The sequence below is a fragment of the Narcine bancroftii genome, chromosome 9 (assembly GCF_036971445.1).
Source record: "Narcine bancroftii isolate sNarBan1 chromosome 9, sNarBan1.hap1, whole genome shotgun sequence".
Lineage (NCBI taxonomy): Eukaryota > Metazoa > Chordata > Chondrichthyes > Torpediniformes > Narcinidae > Narcine > Narcine bancroftii.
Genome location: NC_091477.1, coordinates 67088721 through 67101422, shown reverse-complemented (window position 1 = coordinate 67101422; position 12702 = coordinate 67088721). Strand labels below are relative to the sequence as shown.

At 43.0% G+C, this 12702-nt stretch overlaps 1 protein-coding gene across 1 annotated transcript in view; it reads right to left on the bottom strand.

The window, feature by feature from the left end:
- The window catches only part of sned1 (sushi, nidogen and EGF-like domains 1), a 179010-nt gene that overhangs the window by 131400 nt on the left and 34908 nt on the right, over positions 1-12702 (bottom strand). The window lies entirely within an intron of this gene.

The window sequence follows — 12702 nt, the reverse complement described above, 5'->3', positions numbered from 1 at the left end:
CAAAATCCAAAGGGGACTTGGCAGAGTAGATGTTGAGATGTCTTCAAGTGGGAGAGCCACACTCAAGCTCTAAAATAAGGGGCCAATCATTTAAATCTGAGCTGAATAGAAACTTATCTTGAAGGACAGTGAATCTCTGGAGTTCCCTGCCCCAAAGGTGATGGAGGCCAGATAATGAAATATACTTTATTCAAAGATTAATAATTAAAATACTGTGGAGCTAGTGCAGAAGAGGAGTTGAGGCCAGAATAGATCAGCCGTGATAACTGTGAATAGTAATCAAGCCCCCCTCCTCAATTACAGCATGTTGGTCCTCAGTACACCAAATACTTAATAACCACAAAGTGAGTTATTGAATCAGATCGTTCTAGGATCTGGCAGTTGAAAGCATCAGCAATTTTATTTACACAGTTGACAGCTGGTGTTACAGAAATGATCTGAGAGTAATGGACATTTTTTTTAACTCAAATTAATTGATACTGAAAGGTAATGGACCAAGAAAGTCTACATCTACTTGCTGAGAACCTAACAGCGGAAATCTCGAAAGACACAAGAGAATGTGTTTACAGTAATCTCAAGCAAAAACCAATCCTCTAGAGAAAGTCAGCAGGCCAGGAAGTATCTGTGGAGGCAGAGGTCAACGTTGCTGATCTAAACCAGCAGCTTCCAGTCTTGTACATCAGTATCGGCATAGAGAGCAAAAGCATCTCCCTGTGGGCCTCCAGTTTATATCGCTATATCCCCCTCTTACAATGCCCAACCCCATTCAAGATCAAGTTTATTCTCAGTGTACATACATGGCATCAATGCAACCCAGAAATTGTTTTACCTGTGGATCAGGCAAAATTTCTACTTCTGGGTAATCTAAACTGCACTCAAGAGAAAGAAAGTAACGTAAATAAAGAAAGAAATGTAAACAAACTAACTGTGCAAACACACCAAAAAAAAATCAGTTATAAATAATGTGGAAAGTAAAAGTCCTTAAACGTGTCTCAGATTTGTTGTTTCAGAGGGGTACCAACTGCTTCTGAATGTGGTGATAAAGTCTTGTGACATCTGTACCACTTTGCTGATGACAGTAGCGAGAAAAGAACATGTCCTGGGTAGTGTGCATCCTTGATGATTTGTGGCTACTCTCCAATGAATGTTCCACGTGGATTTTCTCAATGGTGGGAGAGTTTTGCTTGTTAATGATCGAACTGTGCTCTCAAACTTTTTGCAAGGCTTTCTACTCAGAGGGCTTGGTGCCTTCAGAGGTATGAGTGCCCGTGATGCAGCTGGGCAGCACACTTCCACGAAACATCTGTAGAACTTTGCCAAGGTTCCCAATGTCATACTGAACCTCTTCAAACTCCTATTTAGAGGTGCTTACGTGCTTTCTTCACGACGACATTTATACATTGGGTCCAAGATTCTCTGGGATAGTGACTCCCAGGAATTGTTTTTTGCTCACCCTCTCGATCTCTGATCCCTCAATGATTGCTGCATCATAGACCCCTTCCTAAAGTCCACAATTAGCTCCTTAGTTCTGGTGACATCGAGAGGTTGTTGTTGGTACACCATTCAGCCAATTTTTTTCTTTTTTAAAATTATTATATATAAATCGGTCTCCTGTATGTCCCTTTTCCTACAACCATTTCTGTGGTCTCATCAGCAAATTTGTGAATAGTGCTGTCGTACTGACCCACACAGTCGTCGGCGTAAAGCAAGTAGAGAAGGGGGCAAAGTACCCAGGCCTGTGCTGCTCTGGTACCATGGAGGAGATGCTCTTGCCAATCCGCACTGACTGAGATCTGGAAGTGATGAGATCCAGGATCCAATTACATAGAGTTACACGAGCCAGTGCCTTCCCCATTGTTTATTCCAGCAGATTGTCAACATTATTTGCTGAACAATGATATCGAAAAGCAGAGTAATGAAAAAAATAAGACAACACAGGAGATCACAATTTAGTGCCTTAGGGATTCTAAATATTAGGGATTATATCTGCAGTTCAACCAGTTAACGCTATGTGATCTTAGAGATGGAATATGAATGCGAGTTGTGGAATAGAGAAACTGGGACATTCTGCTTGCTACTTGTCTGAAATAGTGTCATGCAATATTCACATCCAACCAAGAAAATAGATAGGGCTTCTGGTTCAAGCCTCATCCTAAAAATGGGACTTTTAGCACTCCCTCAGCACTGAAAGAAAAGTCAACAGGGGTATTTTTCTGCTATTCTTGGATTGAGACAAGCCCACAATTTCAGACAAGAGGCAAGAGGTCCACCAGTTAGTCTGTGATTAACAAAAGCCAGGCTTCCCCACCTTGTTGACTTCAGCATTCATCTCTCTTCAAAGGAGCAGGCCTTGAGATGAAACATCAGTCTGCTACCTCTCGTATGAAATTTAATACAAAGGTGCTACTTTTATGGAATTTTCCTGAGGCAAAAATTAACTGCTTATAAAGGTACAATAAGAATACCAGCAAGGAGGTTGCTTGCACCTCCATTCAATAAGATCTTGCTTGATCCTTTACCTCACTGCCACTTTCCTGCCGTAATCCCTTGATTCCTCAAAACATGAAACTTGATCATGTGATAGCACAACCGTTTGAATTTACGATGGTTATTAGCCGAAGCACTTTCTCTATTGCTTGGGCTAACTTGGTTCTCCCTTTCCCAGGTCTAATGAAGTGTCATGGGTTTGAAATGCTGACTGATCCATTGAGTTCTAGTTCAGCATTTTCTGTTCTTATACCTATAATGCAAGTGAGGAGCTTATGAGAGTGACAAAAAAGCAATGCAGTAGAAGACAAACGTGCTGAGTTTGATATAATGACGTTCGCAGAGAATATTACAGCACAGTACAGGCCCTTTGACCCACAAATGTTATGTTGACCCCCAGAAACCTATTCAAAAATAAAGCTTCCCTGTCTCATAAGCCTCCTTTTTCTTGCATCCATCTGCCTGTTTCAGTCTTTTAAATGTCCCTATAGTACCAGTTTCCACCACCACAACTCATCCCAGGCACCCACAACTCTCTGTAGCCGCTTTCAGGTGGCCAGAACACCCCAAAGTAAAGCCGCCTAAAATACCTGAATGCGGCTGTTGGGAGGCCATCTGAAAGTGGAGAACCCTGACCCGAGGAATACTTACCCAACCCTCCTCGGGTATTCTCCGCTTCTGAGTGCTCCCCCACCTGAAAGAGGGCAGGACCACAGCCACAGTTGACAGGAGCCAGTGTTTGCTCCACAGCGCCTCTGCCCGCTGCGGACCTTTCAGGTGCCAGAACAGCGCCTTCAGCGCTGCCACCTGAATGTTGCCTCACACACAGCCCCGCAACTGGCTCCAGAGCCGCATTCTCCCAGTTATTCCACCTGAAAGCGACTTGTGTGAAAAATTTTCCCCTGACTCATCCCTTGTAAACTTCCTTCCACTCACTTTGTACAGATATCGTCTGGCTTTGCTGGCTGTCCACCCTATCCATGTCTCTTAAAATCTTGTAGATCTCTACTAAGTCGCCTCTCATTCTTCTTTGTTCCAAAGATAAAAGCACAAGCTCTACTAACTTTGCCTCATGAGACACATTTTCCAATCCAGACAACATCCTGGTAAATCTCTGCAACCTCTCCACAGCTTCCACATCCTTCCTATAATGAGGTGACCAGAACTGAACACTATATTCCAGGTGTGGTCTCACTAGAGTTTTATAGAGGTGAAACATTTCCTCCCAACTCTTGATCTTAATCCCTCAACTAATGAAGGCCATCGTACCATAAACCTTCTTAATCACTCCATCAGCCTGAATGGCAATCTTGAGAGACCTATGTGTTTGAACCCCTGTTCTTCCACAAGGTTAAGAATCCAGTCATTATCCATGTGCTCTGCCTTCAAACGTGATCTTCCAAAATGCATCATTTCACACTTATCTGGTTTGAATTCCATCCGTCACTTCTCCACCCACATCTGCATCTGTCTATATCCTGTTGCAACTTATGACAACCTTCAATTCTATCCACAACACCTCCAACCTTCATGTCACCTGCAAATGAGCAGTATCTCAGGAGCTGTGATATTAGAGTCTTAATTGTTTCACCCCTTCACACTCCTCCACTTTTCCAGATATTGTCCTGCAAAGTTAAAGTTTACTTAGTGAAACGTGAAAGTTTGCAGATGCTCTGATTGCAGTAAAAGTACGCTGAAATGCCAAAGGAACTCAGCCAGTCTTTTCACCATCCACATAAAGCTTTTTTTATGGATGATGTAAAGACCAGCCAGGTTCCTCCGGTATTTTGGTGTATTTTTACTAAAGTTTACTTGACTACCTTGTTGATCTGAACGCATCGCTGCTGTGATTTGAAGTAGACTGAAGTGCTTTGGTAGATTGGTGCCAATCAAAGTTATAGCAATCAACAAGGCCAGGATTAAACTAATGTGGGAGATTTAGCAGGGTAAAATAAATCATGTCCACAAGGATTAAAATCATTTAGTGAGTCTGTACAAAACTAGCACTGGAGGACTTGGAAAACACAAGTTAAATTAATATGGAAGTTGTTGATTAAATTGATATGGGTGACAGAGAGTTAAACAAATATAACAGAGAGAAGTGGGAGCCACAAGGTTAAATTAACACAGGGGTGAAACTAATTCAATAGACACAGATTGAAAATCCACATAGGAGACAGCATAGTTAAACTGATTAATAGAGAGAAACAGGGGGTCACAGTGTTAAACTAATACAGGGGATAATGGGTTAAACAAGCAAAAAAGTCATTTGGTAAATGTAACAAAGCATGGAACTTATCCGGGGTGGGGGGGGGGGTGCGGGTGAAATCGCAAGGTTAAGCTAATGCAGAGGCCACAGGTTTAAGCTAATAGGAAGCGACATCATGATTGGAGTTTTCCGGAGAAGAAGTGCAATTATTCATGAAACAGCTGGATGCCAGGATAATGCTTGTGGTGAAGGGAATCAGAGGATTATGGACAGAGGATCTAAAATAGACCAAATCTATCCCATGTTTTAACAAAGTTGCCAGAACATTTGTGGTTATAGTTTTTTTTAAATTTTATTTTCAGGGGGATCCAAATTAAAAAAAGAAGGAAGTTTACTCTGACCATCCTCGTTAAAAGCTGACCTAACTAGATCAGTGCAATTTGATTTTTTGTGCCAGGTCTTTAGTAAAGTTATCTCTACTTGTCTTTAAGGCACAACTATTGTGGGGACACTATGTCACTGTTCATTTTGTAGATCATTCAACCTGCTATTTTTCATGTGTGAGCCCAGAGAGAGTTATTCAGCCAAGGAGTCTTTATTGAAAGTACCTGCAGAGGCCAATGTCAGGAGCCAAGGATTAGCTGCAAGACATAAAGGTGCTGGAGAAACTCAGCAGGTTACCCAGCATCTACAGGAAGTGAAGGGTAACTGCCATTTCGGGCCTGGACCCTTGGTCAGGCCACCCTTTACTTCCTGTGGATGCTGCGTGACCTGCTGAGTTTCTCCAGCACCTTTGTGCATTGCTCTTGACCCGGACATCTGCAGACTTTCTTGTTTAACAGGCAAGGATGAACACATGACAAACCCCAGCCAGCATCAAGCTACCGCATCAACGTTGCTCGAATTAACCAGCAAACTCTCTGGAAGAGATGCATCTCAAAATATGTGAGAAGCCGATGAATTTGCCATTTCTAACATCTGTCCAAGGTTATACAACTTGAAGGCACAAAAGCAGAGGTTAGATACCTTCAGAGGCTCTGAAGGTATTGCATCAAGATATTGATGAACAGCATGGGGAAATAACAGGAGGCAGCCCAGCAGGGAAAAGGTCATATGTATCACCTGGGTAGGAGCATTCATAGGATGTGAATAAAGAATGGAATCCAGTTGGGAAAGATAACAACTAGAAGGGAAAAAGAATGGAATCAAATGGTGAAAAGTCTATGGAAGGTCCATAGAAGAAAATAAAGAAATGTGTGCAGTTGGAGATCAGTGACCATGCAACAATTCACCATGAGAACATAACTACTTCCTTGGCATTTGAACTGCAATGATTTCTGGTTTGTCTGATCAAGACTGTTATCTGAATTGTAAAATCATGGCATTGCATGTACAACTGTGTTACCAATCATATGTTAATTAATATTTTGCTTCAACTGCAATACTGAGCAGTAAAATAAGAAAGTCTGCAAACACTGTGATTCTCATAAATACTGTTACAAGCCCAGAGGACCCCAAAACCCAGCAGCAATAGATATTCAACAAGACAAATGGTTACTTAAACGAAAGTTGTTTTCAATTATCTATAAACATGAAAACAGAATCACACATTAACTTATCACGATTGAATTAACTAACCTAACTTAACCCCCTTCTAATTCTAAGCGCACGTGTATGTAGTATGTGTTTAAGTTCAGAAGAGCTCTTTGGTTCATAGTCCAATCTCACTTCTCATTCCTCCAAGTTCACTGGTTGCAGCCAATTCTTATACTGTGCACAGAATTTAACACAAAGTTTACCAGGCTTTGGTCCTTGAAAGGTAAATGGTTACTGCTCAAGAAGGTTCTTGTCAGTTTTCAGAGAGAGATTTGTTGTTCCAGGACACCCACAACTGATTTACTTCTATCAGCCACTTCAGTGTCTTGCTGACAAAACTTGCCCCCTCAGGGTTCTCCAGATAATAACCTCTTTCTTTCAGGTGATCACAGAGTTCCTTTTTGTTTCTCTTATTCCAGATGAAACATTAGACAATCAGTCCTCTCCTCTTGCATGAAGCACAAGGACTTTGACCAGGCTGAACTAAGCACTCACAACCCGACTTCCAAATGGGGTTTCCACAAGCTTGCCAGCTTGTCCTGTTCCAGTCCCAGTTGCTGTTGCTGACTGTATCATTGCAGAACTGATCTCTCTCTCTCTCTCTCTCTCTCTGAGAAAAAGCCTGTTTTACTCTCTCTGCTTGCAAAACCACACGACCCTCCTAGAACAGCAAGTTCCACTCCAGACAGAATGCAGCTCTGACAAGTTCCTTCATCTGTTGCCTTTTTGTAAACAACAATCCATTAGTGAAGTCTATTGGGCACTCTCCAAGCTTTTGCAAAGGCTCTTGGCCCTGACATGTCTAGCATTAGCAAAGCTCCAGTGTTTTAAATAAGATCTGTTTTAAAATGTTTGTATGTGACCTACACTAACAAACCTTGCCCCAATTTATCTCCCAAAAGCATATACTCTGTAACAATACACACAAAAGTGCTGGAGAAACTCAGCAGGTCCCACAGCAACCATAGGAGGCAAAGATGTACAACCACTGTTTTGGGCCTGAGCACTTGGTTGAGAAAAAAGCAGGCCAGCACCTGAATTAAAAGGGGGCGAGGGAAGGAAGGGCGTGGGGTGGAGCATAGGCCTCCAAGGTTAGGAGGGCAAGAGAGAAAAGCTGAGATTTGAATGCAGAGCTAGGAGGCAGGGGGGATAAGGAAATAGAGGCACGGTGAGGTGAACTGGAGGAAAGGAGACAGAGAGAGATAGGTTGGGAGGGGGGTCTAACAAAAATCATCTGGTTGGAGGGTGCCCAGATGGAATACTATGTTCCTCCAATTTGCAGGTAGTCTCAGTTGGGCAGTGCATGACACCATGGACAGACAGGTCGGCATAAGAATGGGATGAGAAATTGAAATGGGTGGCCACTGGGTGATCCCTGCTATTACAGCAGAGAGAGCCAAGGTGCTCAATGAAGCGATCTCCCATTCTGTATACAGACCGTTTGATGTAGAGGATGCCATAATGGGAGCCCCTGATGCAGTAAATGCATATTCACAAGTGAAAGGTTGCTTCATCTGGAAGGGGTGTTTGGGCCTCAAACAGTGGTGAGGGATGAGGGATGAGGGATGGACACAAGTGCAACTTTTTCTGTGGGCACAGGAGTAGGTACAAAGAGCGTGAATTGTGGAAGGGTGGAATGGATGAGGGAGTAACGGAGAGAGGGGTCCCTGCCGAAAGACAGAGATGGAAGGAGAGGGGAAGATATGTCTGATGATGGGATCACATTATAGGGGATGCGGAGGCTGGTGGGGTGGTAGGTGAGGACAAGGGGAATCCTGTCCATGTTGCATCCCGAGGTGGAGGGTGAGAGGACAGATGCATAGGGAGTGAACAATATATGGGGGAGGGCCAAGTTGATGGTAGTAGAGGGGAAGGCTTGAATGCTGTGCTATAGGCTTACGCAATTCAGAGCGATCTGTATGTCTCTCTGCCAACCCTGCTCCAGCTGTTTCCATTTCTGATAAAAGGTAACAATGTGTAGACAATCAGTGAGAATATCTGTGTTGAACCAGCAATTTCATCTATTACCTTATTTATTATTTATTAGCAATCTCCCACCCAATAGCAGTCCAAAAATCCAAAATAATAACTTTTTAAAAATTAAATTTAAACATACATCGTGGTAACAAGCCATTCTGTCCCATGCATCCGTGCCTTCTGATTTACACCCAATTAACCTACAGCTCCAGTAAGTTTCGAATGGTGGGAGGAAACCGAAGCCCATGGGGAAAACCCACACAGTCACAGGGATAACGTACAACTTCCTTACAGACAGTGCGGGAATTTGAACCCTGGTGTTGTAAAGGTGTTGCGCTAACCATTACGCCAACATGCCGCCCTGACTTCTGCATAATTGACCAATATCGTTCAGTATTTTTTATCTCTCTCTGCCTCATTCCCTGGATATTCCACTACCACCATCGCTATTCAAAATCCCCTGCCCAATATGATATAATTCCCCTGTTACAAGCCCTTTACGCAAATCAAAATGAATGATCATGAGGAGTTATTCTGTGTGCAGTAAATTACAAATCCCAGCAAAGGGTTAACTGAGTTTGATGTTTAGTAACTCATCTGTTGCAGCCAAGAAAAGCTTCCCTTCTAGATGTTAATTCCTTGCTTGTAAAAACACATCTTGAAAACACTTCAAGCATGTGCCGGAAGGAGAAAGGGGGGAAGATTGGGTCTGGGCCAAGACACACCAAGCATAGGAGGACATTGTGAACTTGAAGGGATTGTGACGACCCTTTTTTTCACCTAGGCAATTGCTCCCATCCCCCATTGAAGAAAATAACCCAACAAAAAGGTTACGAGCTCCACTCATTTTTCTCCCTTGTTCATCTCATCTCCCACCCCAACCTCTGCTTCAATACCACAAAAGCACTCTATGGGTCAAGAAACACTTGGAGTGGTGGATACACTGAGTATCGCAAAGACAATTGTGTTGGCCCTAACTGTGAGAACACATCCAGTTTCCAAATCAGGATTCACTATTCCACCCCAGATACTCGACAGGATAATCCAGGCTGACCTAAATGCAGTCCTGAGATGGTGCTGACTCAGTTAAGTCATTGAATTAAGACTTCAATTATTCCCTCAAATGAACATTTTTTTCCCTGGAGATGATTTTTTAAAAATCAGGGTAGATGATTCATGACCAAGAGGGCAGAGGTTTAAGGTGAGAATGGATGGATTTACAAAGAAGCTGAGAGCAGGTTTTTGCAGTCCATATCTGGAATAAGATGCAAGGGGAAATAGGAGCTATTTGGATGGACATATGGTTAAGAAGGGTTGGAAGGTTATGGACCAAATGCAAGAAAGAAGAACCACCCCAGAATGACAAATTGATCCCTCCAGTATCCAAGGCAATAATTATCAACTGTTTAATCAAACTGATAAACATATTAAATGCGGGGCAGCATGGTTGGCATAGTGGTTAGCATAATGCTGTTACAATGCCAGTGATCGGGACAGGGGTTCGAATCCCGCGCTGTCTGTAAGGACATTTTTCCATACCTTGATGAAGGGCTCAAGTCCGAGACGTTGGTTAGGTAATTTTACCTTTGCTACATAAAGGACCCTGTTTGACCTGTCAAGATTCTCCAGCATTGTCTGTGTTTTACTTCAACCACATTATCTGCAGATTTTCGTGTTTTACTGCTGCTGTTTGTACATTCTTGCCGTCAGCTAAGGGTTGGGGGTCAAGTTTCCTTCCACCATTCAAAATGTACCTGGGGTTGTAGATCATTTGGGTGTAATTGAGAGGCATGGGTTCACGAGCCAAAATGGCCTGTTACCACACTCTATGACTAATTTTTTTAAATTTTAAAGTTTATATTACTGCTTTATCATCATATCTCAATTGGTTCTTTTATTTTTCACGTATAAGCAGGGATTACGGCTTTCATTGACTGCACGACACTTTGGAGGCACAGTGAAGAAACAAAACGTACGATAAAAATCATGCCTGCCAAGGAAGGAACTAGATTCTCACAGCAAATGGTTGCATGGTCCACGATCTCACACTGCATGTGTTTCTTTCTGCTCATAGCCCTGTGAAGCCAGCAGCCTCCTGACTTTACAGTGAGCAAAGGGCGCCTTCTAGCAGGCACCTCAGGACCTCAACGTTAAATGACTCTGGGTACTGAGTTAAACGGCAGCTGAGTGAAAGTGTCAGCAAGCTGCTGTTATCAGTAGAGATGCAATCAGTAGCCTAAGGCCACTTAATAGAACAGAATGAAAGAGAGGGAGTACAGTTTAATACCCATCCATTGTACGAGTGTTACTCAGATAACAGTTCTATATTGCCTTCATTACAGGTTAGCAAATGATAAAGTCTGAACACTTTATCAAACTGAGAACTGCAATTGTGAAGCATTTAAACAACTATAATAACCATTACATGTGAAATCCTGATAATGAGATCAGCAAAAAAAGAACAGAAATTTGAGATGGCATGTTAGATGAGACAGGGCAGCAAGATGGATACAAAAGAAACATATACCAGCATAAACCCAACGGAGCTGAATGGCCTGTGCCCTGTGCTGCGGAATCAATGCAATTTGATGCAACACCTGTGTTTACACAGCAATGTTTCCACAGGATAAAGTTCTGCAGCCAACTTTCTCACTGTACAGCTGGGATGGCTGGTATGTGGCCGGTTGAGGCACTGACAAGCCTCACGACATAATCTGGAGAGCTAACAGCTGATACATGGCATCTCACAAGCTTGATGAAGATATCAGCTGCCAGTAAAAGCGTGAATCCCTGACACTTGTCACACTTGTTTAAATAGGAGTGCAGACAGATACTATTTCCAGACGACCAGTCTGAACAACATAGACTAGTGTCATGCATGTGCCTGGAAATTTGGTTGCGCATTAAGTTGTTTTTTCTCCCCATAATGCAATCAAATCAATTTTTCCAAAAGTGAAACATTTCTGGGTTGTTTTGTGTCATTTGACAGGCACCTTCAATCATGAGTTATCTGTGTGACTCAATCAGGGAAAGAAATGGCAACGCTGTTCTGAGGCTGCCCTCCTTTTGGAACCCTGCAGGGGACCACTGATCATGTAACCCTGGCTGCGCCCATTGTGGGGGTCTTCCTGGGACAAAATAGCCTAGGTTCCTCTACACTACAGCACGGGGTTTTCCCCCGGGGCTCCAGTTTCCTCCCACCTACTGGGGTTGTGGGTGGCATGGACTCGTGGGGCAAAATAGCCTGTTACCGTGCTGTATGTCTAAAACTACTCCAGCTGCACCAAAAGATCTGTCTGCACTTTTGAATTATCAAGTATGTCCCTAAACTGCAACTGAGATTATTTATTTATCACTCCTTTTATATGTGGCCATTTAATTTAGAGTGTTGTCATGCAAATTGTACTTATGTATATGACAATAAACACTCAGCATCATTTTAAAACTAGCCCCAACACCCCTGTCCTCAAGCAGCTTCCCCAACCTTCATATGTATTTCCCTAACTCATAATTCCCATACTTTGCTGGGTCTGTGGCTTCCCATCCCATGCCCTCCTGGCTTCTGACCCCTTACAATCCATGTCACCTCCACCCAAAACACCCCGTGTGAATGCTACGACTCAACATTAGCCTCCTTGTGTCACCCCAATCCCTCTGCCGCCTCACCAGACCCTTCTCTCTCTGGCTTCACATCCAAGGCCTTTAACGATAGGACAATGAACAGAACACCAACCTTCTTTTCAACACCGTTCAGATGTTGAGGCTACAGAGTACTCTCTTGCTCAGTGGACAGGACCCTGTCTATGTTCATGTCCAGAAAGCAGGATGCCACCGCCAACCCTTCCCAATGTAGTGCCCCTCTAAGGAACTCACTGGCTGAGCTCCCTGTCACCACATCCCTCCCCATGAGATTTAACTTCACTGTCTAAACTAAAACACCTCAGATGGGCTTCAGCCCAGCTGACCTGTCCCTCAGAGAACTGACACCAGTTTACTAATTATAACCAAGTTGCTGATTACAACAATCAGTGGTGCAAGGTATTGAGAGACACTATTTTGATAGAAAAATAACATGATTTGTTATTTCAACATTTCACTGCAAAATAATGATCTCACGATAATCCACCCAAGTCAGCAATTCTTTTCCTAACTTTTGACCCTAACCCACACGATATAAAAACATTGGGGCAGCCAGCCATGCAAACGGAACGTTCAATAACCAAGGGCTTCAGACAATTTGAGAATGAGAGAATCAAATGTAAGGTCCTGTCCAAGGCACTCAAACTAAGTAAATTAAAATTTAAAAAAATAAACTGCAGCTGCTGGAACTAAGCAAAAGCAAATGCTGGAAACACTCAGCAGGTCGGGCAGTTTAAATGGAAAGAGAGAGAGAGAGAGAGAGAGAGAGAGAGAGAGAGAGAGAGAGAGAGAGA